The sequence below is a fragment of the Pleurodeles waltl genome, chromosome 12 (genome assembly GCF_031143425.1).
Source record: "Pleurodeles waltl isolate 20211129_DDA chromosome 12, aPleWal1.hap1.20221129, whole genome shotgun sequence".
NCBI lineage: Eukaryota > Metazoa > Chordata > Amphibia > Caudata > Salamandridae > Pleurodeles > Pleurodeles waltl.
This window is the reverse complement of record NC_090451.1, coordinates 122,927,878-122,944,867: the sequence shown is the minus strand read 5'-3', so window position 1 is coordinate 122,944,867 and position 16,990 is coordinate 122,927,878. Positions and strand designations below refer to the sequence as shown.

General features: G+C 47.0%; 3 non-coding genes across 3 annotated transcripts; all 3 read left to right on the top strand.

The window, feature by feature from the left end:
• The first annotated feature begins 1,301 nt into the window (after positions 1-1,301).
• TRNAI-AAU (transfer RNA isoleucine (anticodon AAU)) lies at positions 1,302-1,375 on the top strand. The gene has a single exon. It is a non-coding gene; the product is annotated as a tRNA-Ile (tRNA).
• A 6,952-nt stretch (positions 1,376-8,327) lies between these two features.
• Positions 8,328-8,401, top strand: TRNAI-AAU (transfer RNA isoleucine (anticodon AAU)). Its single transcript has one exon. It is a non-coding gene; the product is annotated as a tRNA-Ile (tRNA).
• Positions 8,402-15,333: 6,932 nt separating this feature from the next.
• TRNAI-AAU (transfer RNA isoleucine (anticodon AAU)) lies at positions 15,334-15,407 on the top strand. The gene has a single exon. It is a non-coding gene; the product is annotated as a tRNA-Ile (tRNA).
• The last annotated feature ends 1,583 nt before the right edge of the window (positions 15,408-16,990 follow it).

Sequence of the window (16,990 nt, the reverse complement as noted above, 5' to 3'; positions counted from 1 at the left end):
TGCAGAACAGCTATACTTTCACATATGTCCTTGTTTCCAGTCTCTTTGTAGCAGAAGTTTTTTAGTAGATGTATACGTTGACTGTCAGACTCTGCTTTTCAAACTCCGCCCCTCGTGACTATCTCCTTTCCTTTGCCTGACCATAACTGCTAAGTTATGGGTTCCCGGAGTAAATGTTTTCCAATTTCAGCACCAGTTGAGCCCTTTCAAATGTTCAGTAAGTACCGTCTTGCCATATCAGACCAGACTGCTGAGCTTCATGGAAGGATAGCATATAAATTACATTTCTTCTCTCTTCTGCAGAGTGCAGAAGAATTAGATGGAAGCAAGCCTGTGGTCTGCAGGGGTTGGGTGAGCCACTGAAGTTTCGAACCAGAGGCCTGGCTCTGCTCAAGGTCCTCTTGGAATCTCAAGCTCAAAACGAGCCAGGTATTCATATGGCTTTTGTCTGATTCATGCTCTCCCTCACAAGTCAAGAATTAAAAGAAAGCATAAATCATTATTGTTAAAAAGGAGAGCTATCCATTTAATGGCTGAATTATGTCATGTGAAACAGATCTTGGGATCAGTCATGGCTTCTGGCTTGACCAAATATTGTGATTTTAGGCAAATATTTTATTTCACTGAACCCCTTTTTTTCATTATCGCATCAAAAGACTTCATCAAGTATGTGAGTTGAGGGTGTACACTGTACAAAAATCTCTTGTATTTCATTTGATGGACTATAATGTTCCTTCATTTGCAGTAAGAATCGAGCCCATGTTTAGGTCTAGATGGTAAGTGACTTGCCTCTTAGTACACTAATAGCATTTGTTTATCAGTGGGATGATGTAGTGCCTTTTCACAATAAACCAGATTAACTGTTTGCAGACATGTACATTAGTAGTGACTATAGCCTGGAAAATGTATTGGGAGGTCAGGCGACAGTCCCCTCCTGAATGACGGTGATGATATTGCCAGTGATGAGCTAAACGGGGCAAAGGTCACATGATGTCATTTTTGGAGACATCGACATGATGCTAAATCATCAAGAATGTAAACAAAAAAAGAATCCTCTTTTTGATGAGAGAATGTGGGTGAGTATGTCTGTGTCCTTGCAGGTTTGGTAGCAGCATTGTTTGGTGTTTAGTGGTGACCCTAGCAGACTTCCACGCTGCTTTTGAGTAGTAGACAAGGCAATTGAACTTCTTGGCACAGTTAAGCTTATGAATGTATACTTTTCAACTGTAAACTACTGAACAGGGGGAACTGTTGAGCCGTGTCTCACGTACTTAAGTGAACATTTTGTGGGGTCACGCATTGGCCGGTTAGCTCAGTTGGTTAGAGCGTGGTGCTAATAACGCCAAGGTCGCGGGTTCGATCCCCGTACGGGCCAAGGGTTACATTTTAGGAAAAGCTCTAACGCCATTTTACCACTAATGTATGGCCTCCTAATTCGTGTTGTTTTACTACCGTAAACATATATCCATGCAGAACGGCACACATTTCAAAACAGGAGGATGGAAATACAGAAAGAGAAGAACATGCAAGTCGTGCTTAAACCGGGACGTGAGGGGGTGAAAGTAGAGAGTGCCTTTGAAAGACATATGTTGGGTGCAGGGCTTTGAATACTGGGATGGGGAGAGAAGGAACATCCGCAGAGAGCAAAATAGAGAAACACCTGCGGCAACCAGCCCGAAACCTCGCAGTGTTGTGATATGCAAATCATTCTTGCACTGCATTCAATACAACGGCAGTAACTGGGAGCACCAAATAATCTGATGGCTTCAAGACGGAGAGCAAGGTGTATTGTATTGTTGTAATTGCATTTACATAGCGTTTAGCACCCTGACGAAGCGCTTTATTGTGGTCAAGTAAAGGTTAGGAGTGAGGAGACCCGTGGAGGGGGGTTGTTTCACAGAATTTCAGTTTGACGTGCAGGTGCTACTAGCGGAAGAAGCTAAATTATGAGGTTGTAAAAGTTAAGGCAATTTGTGATAAACGTAGGTGACAGGAATCAGGGGCTTGAGGCGAGAATGGTGTGTGATGCGGATGTGGCCAGAGTGAAGCCGATACCCAGATTCTGGTCCGATGATGAAACACCCAGAAGTGAGCGTTTACTGAGCAATAGATGATCCGACACTGCATACCTCAAGGTGAAGTCTCATCTCAAAGGTCCCTGGACGCTTACAACCTCCAGTCCAGAGACACTGCACCTTCTCACCTCTAGAGACACCACTCGCCTCCCAGCACCCTGCCTCTCCCCCACTTAAAGAAAGGCTGCAAGTTCTCACCCACAGGGACAGGGCATCACTCCTACCGTATGGCATCCTGCACACCAGCCATCCACATAGACTAAGCATGACTCCCCCACGGATAGGGATTATGCACCAGTTCTGCCTCCAGGGACCCTACAGTTCCTATCCCAGGGACCCCGCACGCCCGTGCTTACCTCCTCAACCCCTATCTTCAGAGACACTACACTTCCCCACCTCATGGACCCTGTACCTCTCTTATATATAGACACCCAACACCTCTGTCACCAACAGGGACCCTGCACATTCAGCAGCTTCAGAGGAAGTCCATCTCTCAGGGACCCTGCACCTTCCACACCCCAGGGATTCTCAAGTTCCCTTCCTACAGGAACCACGTACCTCTAGAGGTCTTGCATCCCGACCTTTATGCATCCTGCATACCGAGGAACCTTGCACAGGTCTCATTCCTGAGAACATTCACCCTCAGAGACCCTAAACCTCTCTCCAGGTACCCTGCTCCTCCTCTCCACCACCACCACCGTGGACCTTGGACCTCCTGCACTCCCACACCTCCAAAGACAAAAGACCCTGGGCTTTTGCCCCACCAGGGACACTATGACACCCTAAAGCTAATTCGCACTAAGACGCCTTGGCTATTGCGTGCTTTACAAAAGTTATACTTTACTTATTTACTTTACTTCCCTTACTTATTTACTTACATAACTTACTTACCTTACATACCTACCTTACTTATTTTACTTGACTTATTTATTGTTCTTGCTTACCTTACACTTCTGTAGGTTTTTTGTAGGTTTGCATGGCCCTTCCTCTGCTCCTCCTTATTTTCCCCTTAAACCATCCATGTTGAAGTAGATTGCCCATATTTTTTAATCTGTCCAAATAACAGTTACACCTGTATAGTACATTTCCAAGTGTAATTATTTTGGCACTCGCTGGGCAAAAGAGTATGTTAGGTTTAGGTCGGCTTTATTCCTTGTGAAGTGCCAGATAGCTGCACAGGAGCAGTCGCTGTTAAACGTGATGGCGGTAGTTTGGGGTTTTGCTTGAGAGTTTAGCGCAGGGGGAACATCCTCTGCAGCCCCTTGATAATTGAAGAGTAAGGGTGGGACTGAGGGTGCAACACAGACTTGGGTGATGTGGTCCCCGTTTTCTAAGCGTTTGAAAACGTTCAGTGCAGCAGCTTGTAAGTGGGCTTTCTTATTAACTCCTTCAGCAAGGCTTAAACAAAGGCCGACTAAAAGCGCTATTAGCCCTCTTTTTGTTTGAGTTTAATACTGGATGGAAGTTAATGGAGTTGAACACCTAGGCACCGAAGCAATGGAAGAAAACAACGGGACACACCATGTTATCTCTTCGCAAGTACCTAAGAGAAGCTAGGATTTAGAAGCAAGTTTGTAACTTTTTTGAGCTCCAAATGTAAGAGATCTGCTAGCGCTGTAAAAATGCAAGATTTAACCGCCTGTATGACTAATTACGCAAATATTGATATAAATGGCATTTTTTTTAATTTGTATTCTTTTATAGCACTATTTGTCCCAGTGTATGCTGACAAAGCAGTTTACATCAAGCACACATGCACAATAAATTCAGAGTCGGTTTATCGCTGGTGGTGCCCTGTGCGGCAGTCCTTTTTGGCATCCCCCCCCATGACCATCTCCTCGGATTCACTCACTAGCACCCACAAATGTGACTCTCATCTCTCCGTAGCCCCCTTTTACATGCATTCATTTGTTTTAATGTGCTGGTAAAGGCTGGCGTTACTATCACTCTAAGCTATCCACATAAAATATATTTCTGTTCTTTGCAGCAGGCATATTAACCCTCTATGCTACTTTATGGCAAGTCACTCACAACCACCGCACACAACCCCCCCGAAGCAAATGGAGCAAAATATCAACGGATCAGCTGATTTCCACCCTCGCCCGGGCCCCACCCCCTGGGACCCAGGACCTCAACACAGCCACCACCAACCTGCATCGCTGGATAGAACACTGCGGCAACACCCTCGTACCGCTCAAAGAACCCCCAAACACCCTCCACAGAATCAAGGACAGCTGGTTCACCCCAGCCATACAGGAATCCAAACGGCTATGTCGCAGAATGGAAAAAACCTGGCACCTTGAACCTACCAACTCCAACCACATTGCTTTCAAAGATGCCATACGCAAACACCACCAACTGGTCCGCATCACTAAAAGGTCCCATTTCAAAAACCGCATTGACACCAACGCTCACAACAGTAAAGAGCTCTTCGGCATCATCAAAGAGCTCTCCACTCCCAGAACCTGCTCCAACGAACCCCCGCCATCACAGGAGTTCTGCAACTCACTTGCAACCCACTTCCGTTGAAAGATAGAAGAAATCCACAACAGCTTCAACCCCCAGACCCACCAGCTGACTACAAACACCCACGGACCCCACGCCCAAAGCAACACCCACCTCCTAGACACCTGGACCCCCGTCAACATAGAAGACACCGCCAACACCATGGCCTCCATCCACTCCGTATCACCATCGGACCCCTGCCCACACAATATCTTCAATAAAGCAAACATCATCATTGCTCCCCACCTCTGCAACACCATCAACAGCTCCTTCGAGTCAGCCACCTTCCCAGAAAGATAGGAGCACGCAGAAGTCAACGTCCTGCTGAAGAAACCAAAGGCAGACCCAGACGACCCCAAGAACTACCGGCCGATCTCCCTCTTCCCCTTCCCAGCCAAGGTCATCGAAAAAAAAACGTGAACAGCCAACTATCCCGGTTCTTGGAAGACAGCAAGGTGCTCAACACCTCCCAATCCGGATTCCGCAAAACCCACAGCACAGAGACCACACTTATTGCTGCCACAGACGACATCAGGACCATGCTCGACGAAGGAGAAACAGCAGCACTCATCCTCCTGGACCTCTCCGCAGCCTTCGACACGGTATGCCATCATACTCTCCGCACACGCCTCCACAACACTGGAATCCACGACAAGGCACTCGACCGGATCTCGTCATTTCTCGCAGGCAGAACCCAGAGAGTCCGGCTCCCACCGTTCCTGTCAGAAGCCTCCAGAATCATCTGTGGCGTCCCCCAAGGATCATCGCTCAGCCCCACGCTCTTCAATGTTTACATGGCCCCCCTCGCCAACATCGCACAAATCCACCACATCAGCATGGTTTTCTACGCAGACGACACTCAGCTCATCCTCTCCCTCACAAAAGACCCTACAACTGCAAAGAACAACCTCCACAACGGACTTCACACCATCGCCAGCTGGATGGAATCAAGCCGCCTCAAGTTAAACACAGACAAAACAGAAATCCTCACCTTTGGCACCAACCCCTCAGCATGGAACGACTCCTGGTGGCCCACCTCCCTAGGATTCGCACCCTCACACACGCACGCAACCTGGGATTCATCTTGGACCCCACACTCAGCATGACTCAGCAGGTCAACGCCATCTCCTCTGCCTGCTACAACACTCTCCGCATGCTCTGCAAGATCTTCATGTGGATCCCCGTCAAAACCAGGAAAACCGTCACCCACGCCCTGGTTAGCAGCCGGTTGGACTATGGAAATGCCCCATATGCAGGAACAACAACCAAACTCCAAACAAAGCTGCAAAGAATCCAGAACGCATCTGCCCGCCTCATTCTTGACGTCCCACGCCGCAACCACATCTCCCCCCACCTCAGAGATCTACACTGGCTAACAAAATCGAAAAGGATCACCTTCATGCTCCTCATCCACGCACACAAGGCCCTCCACGACACAGGTCCAGCCTACCCAAATGACAGACTCACCTTCCACACTCCCACCCGCAATCTTCGTTCCGCCAGCCTCGTCCTCGCCTCCGTCCCCCGCATCCTCCGCACCACCGCCGGAGGAACATCCTTCTCTTACCTAGCCGCCAAGACCTGGAACTCCCTACCACTCCATCTTCGCCAGACTGAAGACCTCTTGACGTTCAGAAAACGCCTCAACACATTGTTTAAATGACCAGTAGCTCCCCCACCCCAGCGCCTTGAGACCCTAACACAAGGAACTTTTCAGAAGGTGGTTTTAAATGACAAGTTTCATAAGTCATTGCTAAACACAGTGCCCCTTGAGGTCAGCGCCCCCAATCCAGGTCAGCATGTGGTGCGGCCGCACCGCCCTAAAGCCGGCCCTGCATAAATTATACAGCTGTATAATGCATTGTACAGGCTAAAGCAGTGAGGGTTATTGCTTATGAGGTTTAGGAATCACATATCACCAATACTTGTAGACATTTTATGTTAAGAGTGACAGTCAGGAGAAACACTGTGATTGTGGTTGTTTATACTAATAAGTCTTTAGTACTTCCCAAAGAAACTCTTCTTTGCAATGTTAGAATAACATATTGTGGGTAAAAACCCAATAAGGATTTAAACTCAAGTCAATCCTGGTAAATAGAACACAGTGCTAGATTAGAAGGCTTGCAACGTTTGAACAGGAAGTACCAAAATTACCTCAGTGCTCAAAGCAGTAGCCCACTTACCTATCTAAATGTAACAAAAATAAAAAAAAATCTGTGATCTGCATGTTACATAATGTGCTTGGAAGCAGCCACATTAACCTTCTATGCTACTCTATGAGTCAAAACATTGACTGGATAAAACAAAGAATTCTCCCAAGATTGCAAGATATCTTACTACTATTATAATGCTCTCAGAACTGCTGGGCACACAGTGATTGCTATAGCATGCGTCTTAACCCTGCAAGATGTTTTAAAATGCAGCCTCTCTGTGACCAATTAAGTAATGCAGAACAGCTATACTTTCACATATGTCCTTGTTTCCAGTCTCTTTGTAGCAGAAGTTTTTTAGTAGATGTATACGTTGACTGTCAGACTCTGCTTTTCAAACTCCGCCCCTCGTGACTATCTCCTTTCCTTTGCCTGACCATAACTGCTAAGTTATGGGTTCCCGGAGTAAATGTTTTCCAATTTCAGCACCAGTTGAGCCCTTTCAAATGTTCAGTAAGTACCGTCTTGCCATATCAGACCAGACTGCTGAGCTTCATGGAAGGATAGCATATAAATTACATTTCTTCTCTCTTCTGCAGAGTGCAGAAGAATTAGATGGAAGCAAGCCTGTGGTCTGCAGGGGTTGGGTGAGCCACTGAAGTTTCGAACCAGAGGCCTGGCTCTGCTCAAGGTCCTCTTGGAATCTCAAGCTCAAAACGAGCCAGGTATTCATATGGCTTTTGTCTGATTCATGCTCTCCCTCACAAGTCAAGAATTAAAAGAAAGCATAAATCATTATTGTTAAAAAGGAGAGCTATCCATTTAATGGCTGAATTATGTCATGTGAAACAGATCTTGGGATCAGTCATGGCTTCTGGCTTGACCAAATATTGTGATTTTAGGCAAATATTTTATTTCACTGAACCCCTTTTTTTCATTATCGCATCAAAAGACTTCATCAAGTATGTGAGTTGAGGGTGTACACTGTACAAAAATCTCTTGTATTTCATTTGATGGACTATAATGTTCCTTCATTTGCAGTAAGAATCGAGCCCATGTTTAGGTCTAGATGGTAAGTGACTTGCCTCTTAGTACACTAATAGCATTTGTTTATCAGTGGGATGATGTAGTGCCTTTTCACAATAAACCAGATTAACTGTTTGCAGACATGTACATTAGTAGTGACTATAGCCTGGAAAATGTTTTGGGAGGTCAGGCGACAGTCCCCTCCTGAATGACGGTGATGATATTGCCAGTGATGAGCTAAACGGGGCAAAGGTCACATGATGTCATTTTTGGAGACATCGACATGATGCTAAATCATCAAGAATGTAAACAAAAAAAGAATCCTCTTTTTGATGAGAGAATGTGGGTGAGTATGTCTGTGTCCTTGCAGGTTTGGTAGCAGCATTGTTTGGTGTTTAGTGGTGACCCTAGCAGACTTCCACGCTGCTTTTGAGTAGTAGACAAGGCAATTGAACTTCTTGGCACAGTTAAGCTTATGAATGTATACTTTTCAACTGTAAACTACTGAACAGGGGGAACTGTTGAGCCGTGTCTCACGTACTTAAGTGAACATTTTGTGGGGTCACGCATTGGCCGGTTAGCTCAGTTGGTTAGAGCGTGGTGCTAATAACGCCAAGGTCGCGGGTTCGATCCCCGTACGGGCCAAGGGTTTCATTTTAGGAAAAGCTCTAACGCCATTTTACCACTAATGTATGGCCTCCTAATTCGTGTTGTTTTACTACCGTAAACATATATCCATGCAGAACGGCACACATTTCAAAACAGGAGGATGGAAATACAGAAAGAGAAGAACATGCAAGTCGTGCTTAAACCGGGACGTGAGGGGGTGAAAGTAGAGAGTGCCTTTGAAAGACATATGTTGGGTGCAGGGCTTTGAATACTGGGATGGGGAGAGAAGGAACATCCGCAGAGAGCAAAATAGAGAAACACCTGCGGCAACCAGCCCGAAACCTCGCAGTGTTGTGATATGCAAATCATTCTTGCACTGCATTCAATACAACGGCAGTAACTGGGAGCACCAAATAATCTGATGGCTTCAAGACGGAGAGCAAGGTGTATTGTATTGTTGTAATTGCATTTACATAGCGTTTAGCACCCTGACGAAGCGCTTTATTGTGGTCAAGTAAAGGTTAGGAGTGAGGAGACCCGTGGAGGGGGGTTGTTTCACAGAATTTCAGTTTGACGTGCAGGTGCTACTAGCGGAAGAAGCTAAATTATGAGGTTGTAAAAGTTAAGGCAATTTGTGATAAACGTAGGTGACAGGAATCAGGGGCTTGAGGCGAGAATGGTGTGTGATGCGGATGTGGCCAGAGTGAAGCCGATACCCAGATTCTGGTCCGATGATGAAACACCCAGAAGTGAGCGTTTACTGAGCAATAGATGATCCGACACTGCATACCTCAAGGTGAAGTCTCATCTCAAAGGTCCCTGGACGCTTACAACCTCCAGTCCAGAGACACTGCACCTTCTCACCTCTAGAGACACCACTCGCCTCCCAGCACCCTGCCTCTCCCCCACTTAAAGAAAGGCTGCAAGTTCTCACCCACAGGGACAGGGCATCACTCCTACCGTATGGCATCCTGCACACCAGCCATCCACATAGACTAAGCATGACTCCCCCACGGATAGGGATTATGCACCAGTTCTGCCTCCAGGGACCCTACAGTTCCTATCCCAGGGACCCCGCACGCCCGTGCTTACCTCCTCAACCCCTATCTTCAGAGACACTACACTTCCCCACCTCATGGACCCTGTACCTCTCTTATATATAGACACCCAACACCTCTGTCACCAACAGGGACCCTGCACATTCAGCAGCTTCAGAGGAAGTCCATCTCTCAGGGACCCTGCACCTTCCACACCCCAGGGATTCTCAAGTTCCCTTCCTACAGGAACCACGTACCTCTAGAGGTCTTGCATCCCGACCTTTATGCATCCTGCATACCGAGGAACCTTGCACAGGTCTCATTCCTGAGAACATTCACCCTCAGAGACCCTAAACCTCTCTCCAGGTACCCTGCTCCTCCTCTCCACCACCACCACCGTGGACCTTGGACCTCCTGCACTCCCACACCTCCAAAGACAAAAGACCCTGGGCTTTTGCCCCACCAGGGACACTATGACACCCTAAAGCTAATTCGCACTAAGACGCCTTGGCTATTGCGTGCTTTACAAAAGTTATACTTTACTTATTTACTTTACTTCCCTTACTTATTTACTTACATAACTTACTTACCTTACATACCTACCTTACTTATTTTACTTGACTTATTTATTGTTCTTGCTTACCTTACACTTCTGTAGGTTTTTTGTAGGTTTGCATGGCCCTTCCTCTGCTCCTCCTTATTTTCCCCTTAAACCATCCATGTTGAAGTAGATTGCCCATATTTTTTAATCTGTCCAAATAACAGTTACACCTGTATAGTACATTTCCAAGTGTAATTATTTTGGCACTCGCTGGGCAAAAGAGTATGTTAGGTTTAGGTCGGCTTTATTCCTTGTGAAGTGCCAGATAGCTGCACAGGAGCAGTCGCTGTTAAACGTGATGGCGGTAGTTTGGGGTTTTGCTTGAGAGTTTAGCGCAGGGGGAACATCCTCTGCAGCCCCTTGATAATTGAAGAGTAAGGGTGGGACTGAGGGTGCAACACAGACTTGGGTGATGTGGTCCCCGTTTTCTAAGCGTTTGAAAACGTTCAGTGCAGCAGCTTGTAAGTGGGCTTTCTTATTAACTCCTTCAGCAAGGCTTAAACAAAGGCCGACTAAAAGCGCTATTAGCCCTCTTTTTGTTTGAGTTTAATACTGGATGGAAGTTAATGGAGTTGAACACCTAGGCACCGAAGCAATGGAAGAAAACAACGGGACACACCATGTTATCTCTTCGCAAGTACCTAAGAGAAGCTAGGATTTAGAAGCAAGTTTTTAACTTTTTTGAGCTCCAAATGTAAGAGATCTGCTTGCACTGTAAAAATGCAAGATTTAACCGCCTGTATGACTAATTACGCAAATATTGATATAAATGGAATTTTTTTTAATTTTTATTCTTTTATAGCACTATTTGTCCCAGTGTATGCTGACAAAGCAGTTTACATCAAGCACACATGCACAATAAATTCAGAGTCGGTTTATCGCTGGTGGTGCCCTGTGCGGCAGTCCTTTTTGGCATCCCCCCCCATGACCATCTCCTCGGATTCACTCACTAGCACCCACAAATGTGACTCTCATCTCTCCGTAGCCCCCTTTTACATGCATTCATTTGTTTTAATGTGCTGGTAAAGGCTGGCGTTACTATCACTCTAAGCTATCCACATAAAATATATTTCTGTTCTTTGCAGCAGGCATATTAACCCTCTATGCTACTTTATGGCAAGTCACTCACAACCACCGCACACAACCCCCCCGAAGCAAATGGAGCAAAATATCAACGGATCAGCTGATTTCCACCCTCGCCCGGGCCCCACCCCCTGGGACCCAGGACCTCAACACAGCCACCACCAACCTGCATCGCTGGATAGAACACTGCGGCAACACCCTCGTACCGCTCAAAGAACCCCCAAACACCCTCCACAGAATCAAGGACAGCTGGTTCACCCCAGCCATACAGGAATCCAAACGGCTATGTCGCAGAATGGAAAAAACCTGGCACCTTGAACCTACCAACTCCAACCACATTGCTTTCAAAGATGCCATACGCAAACACCACCAACTGGTCCGCATCACTAAAATGTCCCACTTCAAAAACCGCATTGACACCAACGCTCACAACAGTAAAGAGCTCTTCGGCATCATCAAAGAGCTCTCCACTCCCAGAACCTGCTCCAACGAACCCCCGCCATCACAGGAGTTCTGCAACTCACTTGCAACCCACTTCCGTTGAAAGATAGAAGAAATCCACAACAGCTTCAACCCCCAGACCCACCAGCTGACTACAAACACCCACGGACCCCACGCCCAAAGCAACACCCACCTCCTCCACACCTGGACCCCCGTCAACATAGAAGACACCACCAACACCATGGCCTCCATCCACTCCGTATCACCATCGGACCCCTGCCCACACAACATCTTCAATAAAGCAAACATCATCATTGCTCCCCACCTCTGCAACACCATCAACAGCTCCTTCGAGTCAGCCACCTTCCCAGAAAGATAGGAGCACGCAGAAGTCAACGTCCTGCTGAAGAAACCAAAGGCAGACCCAGACGACCCCAAGAACTACCGGCCAATCTCCCTCTTCCCCTTCCCAGCCAAGGTCATCGAAAAAAAAACGTGAACAGCCAACTATCCCGGTTCTTGGAAGACAGCAAGGTGCTCAACACCTCCCAATCCGGATTCCGCAAAACCCACAGCACAGAGACCACACTTATTGCTGCCACAGACGACATCAGGACCATGCTCGACGAAGGAGAAACAGCAGCACTCATCCTCCTGGACCTGTCCGCAGCCTTCGACACGGTATGCCATCATACTCTCCGCACACGCCTCCACAACACTGGAATCCACGACAAGGCACTCGACCGGATCTCGTCATTTCTCGCAGGCAGAACCCAGAGAGTCCGGCTCCCACCGTTCCTGTCAGAAGCCTCCAGAATCATCTGTGGCGTCCCCCAAGGATCATCGCTCAGCCCCACGCTCTTCAATGTTTACATGGCCCCCCTCGCCAACATCGCACAAATCCACCACATCAGCATGGTTTTCTACGCAGACGACACTCAGCTCATCCTCTCCCTCACAAAAGACCCTACAACTGCAAAGAACAACCTCCACAACGGACTTCACACCATCGCCAGCTGGATGGAATCAAGCCGCCTCAAGTTAAACACAGACAAAACAGAAATCCTCACCTTTGGCACCAACCCCTCAGCATGGAACGACTCCTGGTGGCCCACCTCCCTAGGATCCGCACCCTCACAGACGCACGCAACCTGGGATTCATCTTGGACCCCACACTCAGCATGACTCAGCAGGTCAACGCCATCTCCTCTGCCTGCTACAACACTCTCCGCATGCTCTGCAAGATCTTCATGTGGATCCCCGTCGAAACCAGGGAAACCGTCACCCACGCCCTGGTTAGCAGCCCCATATGCAGGAACAACAACCAAAGTCCAAACAAAGCTGCAAAGAATCCAGAACGCATCTGTCCGCCTCATTCTTGACGTCCCACGCCGCAACCACATCTCCCCCCACCTCAGAGATCTACACTGGCTAACAAAATCGAAAAGGATCACCTTCATGCTCCTCATCCACGCACACAAGGCCCTCCACGACACAGGTCCAGCCTACCTAAATGACAGACTCACCTTCCACACTCCCACCCGCAATCTTCGTTCCGCCAGCCTCGTCCTCGCCTCCGTCCCCCGCATCCTCCGCACCACCGCCGGAGGAACATCCTTCTCTTACCTAGCCGCCAAGACCTGGAACTCCCTACCACTCCATCTTCGCCAGACTGAAGACCTCTTGACGTTCAGAAAACGCCTCAAGACATTGTTTAAATGACCAGTAGCTCCCCCACCCCAGCGCCTTGAGACCCTAACACAAGGAACTTTTCAGAAGGTGGTTTTAAATGACAAGTTTCATAAGTCATTGCTAAACACAGTGCCCCTTGAGGTCAGCGCCCCCAATCCAGGTCAGCATGTGGTGCGGCCGCACCGCCCTAAAGCCGGCCCTGCATAAATTATACAGCTGTATAATTCATTGTACAGGCTAAAGCAGTGAGGGTTATTGCTTATGAGGTTTAGGAATCACATATCACCAATACTTGTAGACATTTTATGTTAAGAGTGACAGTCAGGAGAAACACTGTGATTGTGGTTGTTTATACTAATAAGTCTTTAGTACTTCCCAAAGAAACTCTTCTTTGCAATGTTAGAATAACATATTGTGGGTAAAAACCCAATAAGGATTTAAACTCAAGTGAATCCTGGTAAATAGAACACAGTGCTAGATTAGAAGGCTTGCAACGTTTGAACAGGAAGTACCAAAATTACCTCAGTGCCCAAAGCAGTAGCCCACTTACCTATCTAAATGTAACAAAAATAAAAAAAAATCTGTGATCTGCATGTTACATAATGTGCTTGGAAGCAGCCACATTAACCTTCTATGCTACTCTATGAGTCAAAACATTGACTGGATAAAACAAAGAATTCTCCCAAGATTGCAAGATATCTTACTACTATTATAATGCTCTTAGAACTGCTGGGCACACAGTGATTGCTATAGCATGCGTCTTAACCCTGCAAGATGTTTTAAAATGCAGCCTCTCTGTGACCAATTAAGTAATGCAGAACAGCTATACTTTCACATATGTCCTTGTTTCCAGTCTCTTTGTAGCAGAAGTTTTTTAGTAGATGTATACGTTGACTGTCAGACTCTGCTTTTCAAACTCCGCCCCTCGTGACTATCTCCTTTCCTTTGCCTGACCATAACTGCTAAGTTATGGGTTCCCGGAGTAAATGTTTTCCAATTTCAGCACCAGTTGAGCCCTTTCAAATGTTCAGTAAGTACCGTCTTGCCATATCAGACCAGACTGCTGAGCTTCATGGAAGGATAGCATATAAATTACATTTCTTCTCTCTTCTGCAGAGTGCAGAAGAATTAGATGGAAGCAAGCCTGTGGTCTGCAGGGGTTGGGTGAGCCACTGAAGTTTCGAACCAGAGGCCTGGCTCTGCTCAAGGTCCTCTTGGAATCTCAAGCTCAAAACGAGCCAGGTATTCATATGGCTTTTGTCTGATTCATGCTCTCCCTCACAAGTCAAGAATTAAAAGAAAGCATAAATCATTATTGTTAAAAAGGAGAGCTATCCATTTAATGGCTGAATTATGTCATGTGAAACAGATCTTTGGATCAGTCATGGCTTCTGGCTTGACCAAATATTGTGATTTTAGGCAAATATTTTATTTCACTGAACCCCTTTTTTTCATTATCGCATCAAAAGACTTCATCAAGTATGTGAGTTGAGGGTGTACACTGTACAAAAATCTCTTGTATTTCATTTGATGGACTATAATGTTCCTTCATTTGCAGTAAGAATCGAGCCCATGTTTAGGTCTAGATGGTAAGTGACTTGCCTCTTATTACACTAATAGCATTTGTTTATCAGTGGGATGATGTAGTGCCTTTTCACAATAAACCAGATTAACTGCTTCCAGACATGTACGTTAGTAGTGACTATAGCCTGGAAAATGTTTTGGGAGGTCAGGCGACAGTCCCCTCCTGATTGACGGTGATGATATTGCCAGTGATGAGCTAAACGGGGCAAAGGTCACATGATGTCATTTTTGGAGACATCGACATGATGCTAAATCATCAAGAATGTAAACAAAAAAAGAATCCTCTTTTTGATGAGAGAATGTGGGTGAGTATGTCTGTGTCCTTGCAGGTTTGGTAGCAGCATTGTTTGGTGTTTAGTGGTGACCCTAGCAGACTTCCACGCTGCTTTTGAGTAGTAGACAAGGCAATTGAACTTCTTGGCACAGTTAAGCTTATGAATGTATACTTATCAACTGTAAACTACTGAACAGAGGGAAGTGTTGAGCCGTGTCTCACGTACTTAAGTGAACATTTTGGAGGGTTACGCATTGGCCGGTTAGCTCAGTTGGTTAGAGCGTGGTGCTAATAACGCCAAGGTCGCGGGTTCGATCCCCGTACGGGCCAAGGGTTACATTTTAGGAAAAGCTCTAACGCCATTTTACCACTAATGTATGGCCTCCTAATTCGTGTTGTTTTACTACCGTAAACATATATCCATGCAGAACGGCACACATTTCAAAACAGGAGGATGGAAATACAGAAAGAGAAGAACATGCAAGTCGTGCTTAAACCGGGACGTGTGGGGGTGAAAGTAGAGAGTGCCTTTGAAAGACATATGTTGGGTGCAGGGCTTTGAATACTGGGATGGGGAGAGAAGGAACATCCGCAGAGAGCAAAATAGAGAAACACCTGCGGCAACCAGCCCGAAACCTCGCAGTGTTGTGATATGCAAATCATTCTTGCACTGCATTCAATACATCGGCAGTAACTGGGAGCACCAAATAATCTGATGGCTTCAAGACGGAGAGCAAGGTGTATTGTATTGTTGTAATTGCATTTACATAGCGTTTAGCACCCTGACGAAGCGCTTTATTGTGGTCAAGTAAAGGTTAGGAGTGAGGAGACCCGTGGAGGGGGGTTTTTTCACAGAATTTCAGTTTGACGTGCAGGTGCTACTAGCGGAAGAAGCTAAATTATGAGGTTGTAAAAGTTAAGGCAATTTGTGATAAACATAGGTGACAGGAATCAGGGGCTTGAGGCGAGAATGGTGTGTGATGCGGATGTGGCCAGAGTGAAGCCGATACCCAGATTCTGGTCCGATGATGAAACACCCAGAAGTGAGCGTTTACTGAGCAATAGATGATCCGACACTGCATACCTCAAGGTGAAGGTCTCATCTCAAAGGTCCCTGGACGCTTACAACCTCCAGTCCAGAGACACTGCACCTTCTCACCTCTAGAGACACCACTCGCCTCCCAGCACCCTGCCTCTCCCCCACTTAAAGAAAGGCTGCAAGTTCTCACCCACAGGGACAGGGCATCACTCCTACCGTATGGCATCCTGCACACCAGCCATCCACAGAGACTAAGCATGACTCCCCCACGGCTGGGGATTATGCACCAGTTCTGCCTCCAGGGACCCTACAGTTCCTATCCCAGGGACCCCGCACGCCCGTGCTTACCTCCTCAACCCCTATCTTCAGAGACACCACACTTCCCCACCTCATGGACCCTGTACCTCTCTTATATATAGACACCCAACACCTCTGTCACCAACAGGGACCCTGCACATTCAGCAGCTTCAGAGGAAGTCCATCTCTCAGGGACCCTGCACCTTCCACACCCCAGGGATTCTCAAGTTCCCTTCCTACAGGAACCACGTACCTCTAGAGGTCTTGCATCCCGACCTTTATGCATCCTGCATACCGAGGAACCTTGCACAGGTCTCATTCCTGAGAACATTCACCCTCAGAGACCCTAAACCTCTCTCCAGGTACCCTGCTCCTCCTCTCCACCACCACCACCGTGGACCTTGGACCTCCTGCACTCCCACACCTCCAAAGACAAAAGACCCTGGGCTTTTGCCCCACCAGGGACACTATGACACCCTAAAGCTAATTCGCACTAAGACGCCTTGGCTATTGCGTGCTTTACAAAAGTTATACTTTACTTATTTACTTTACTTCCCTTACTTATTTACTTACATAA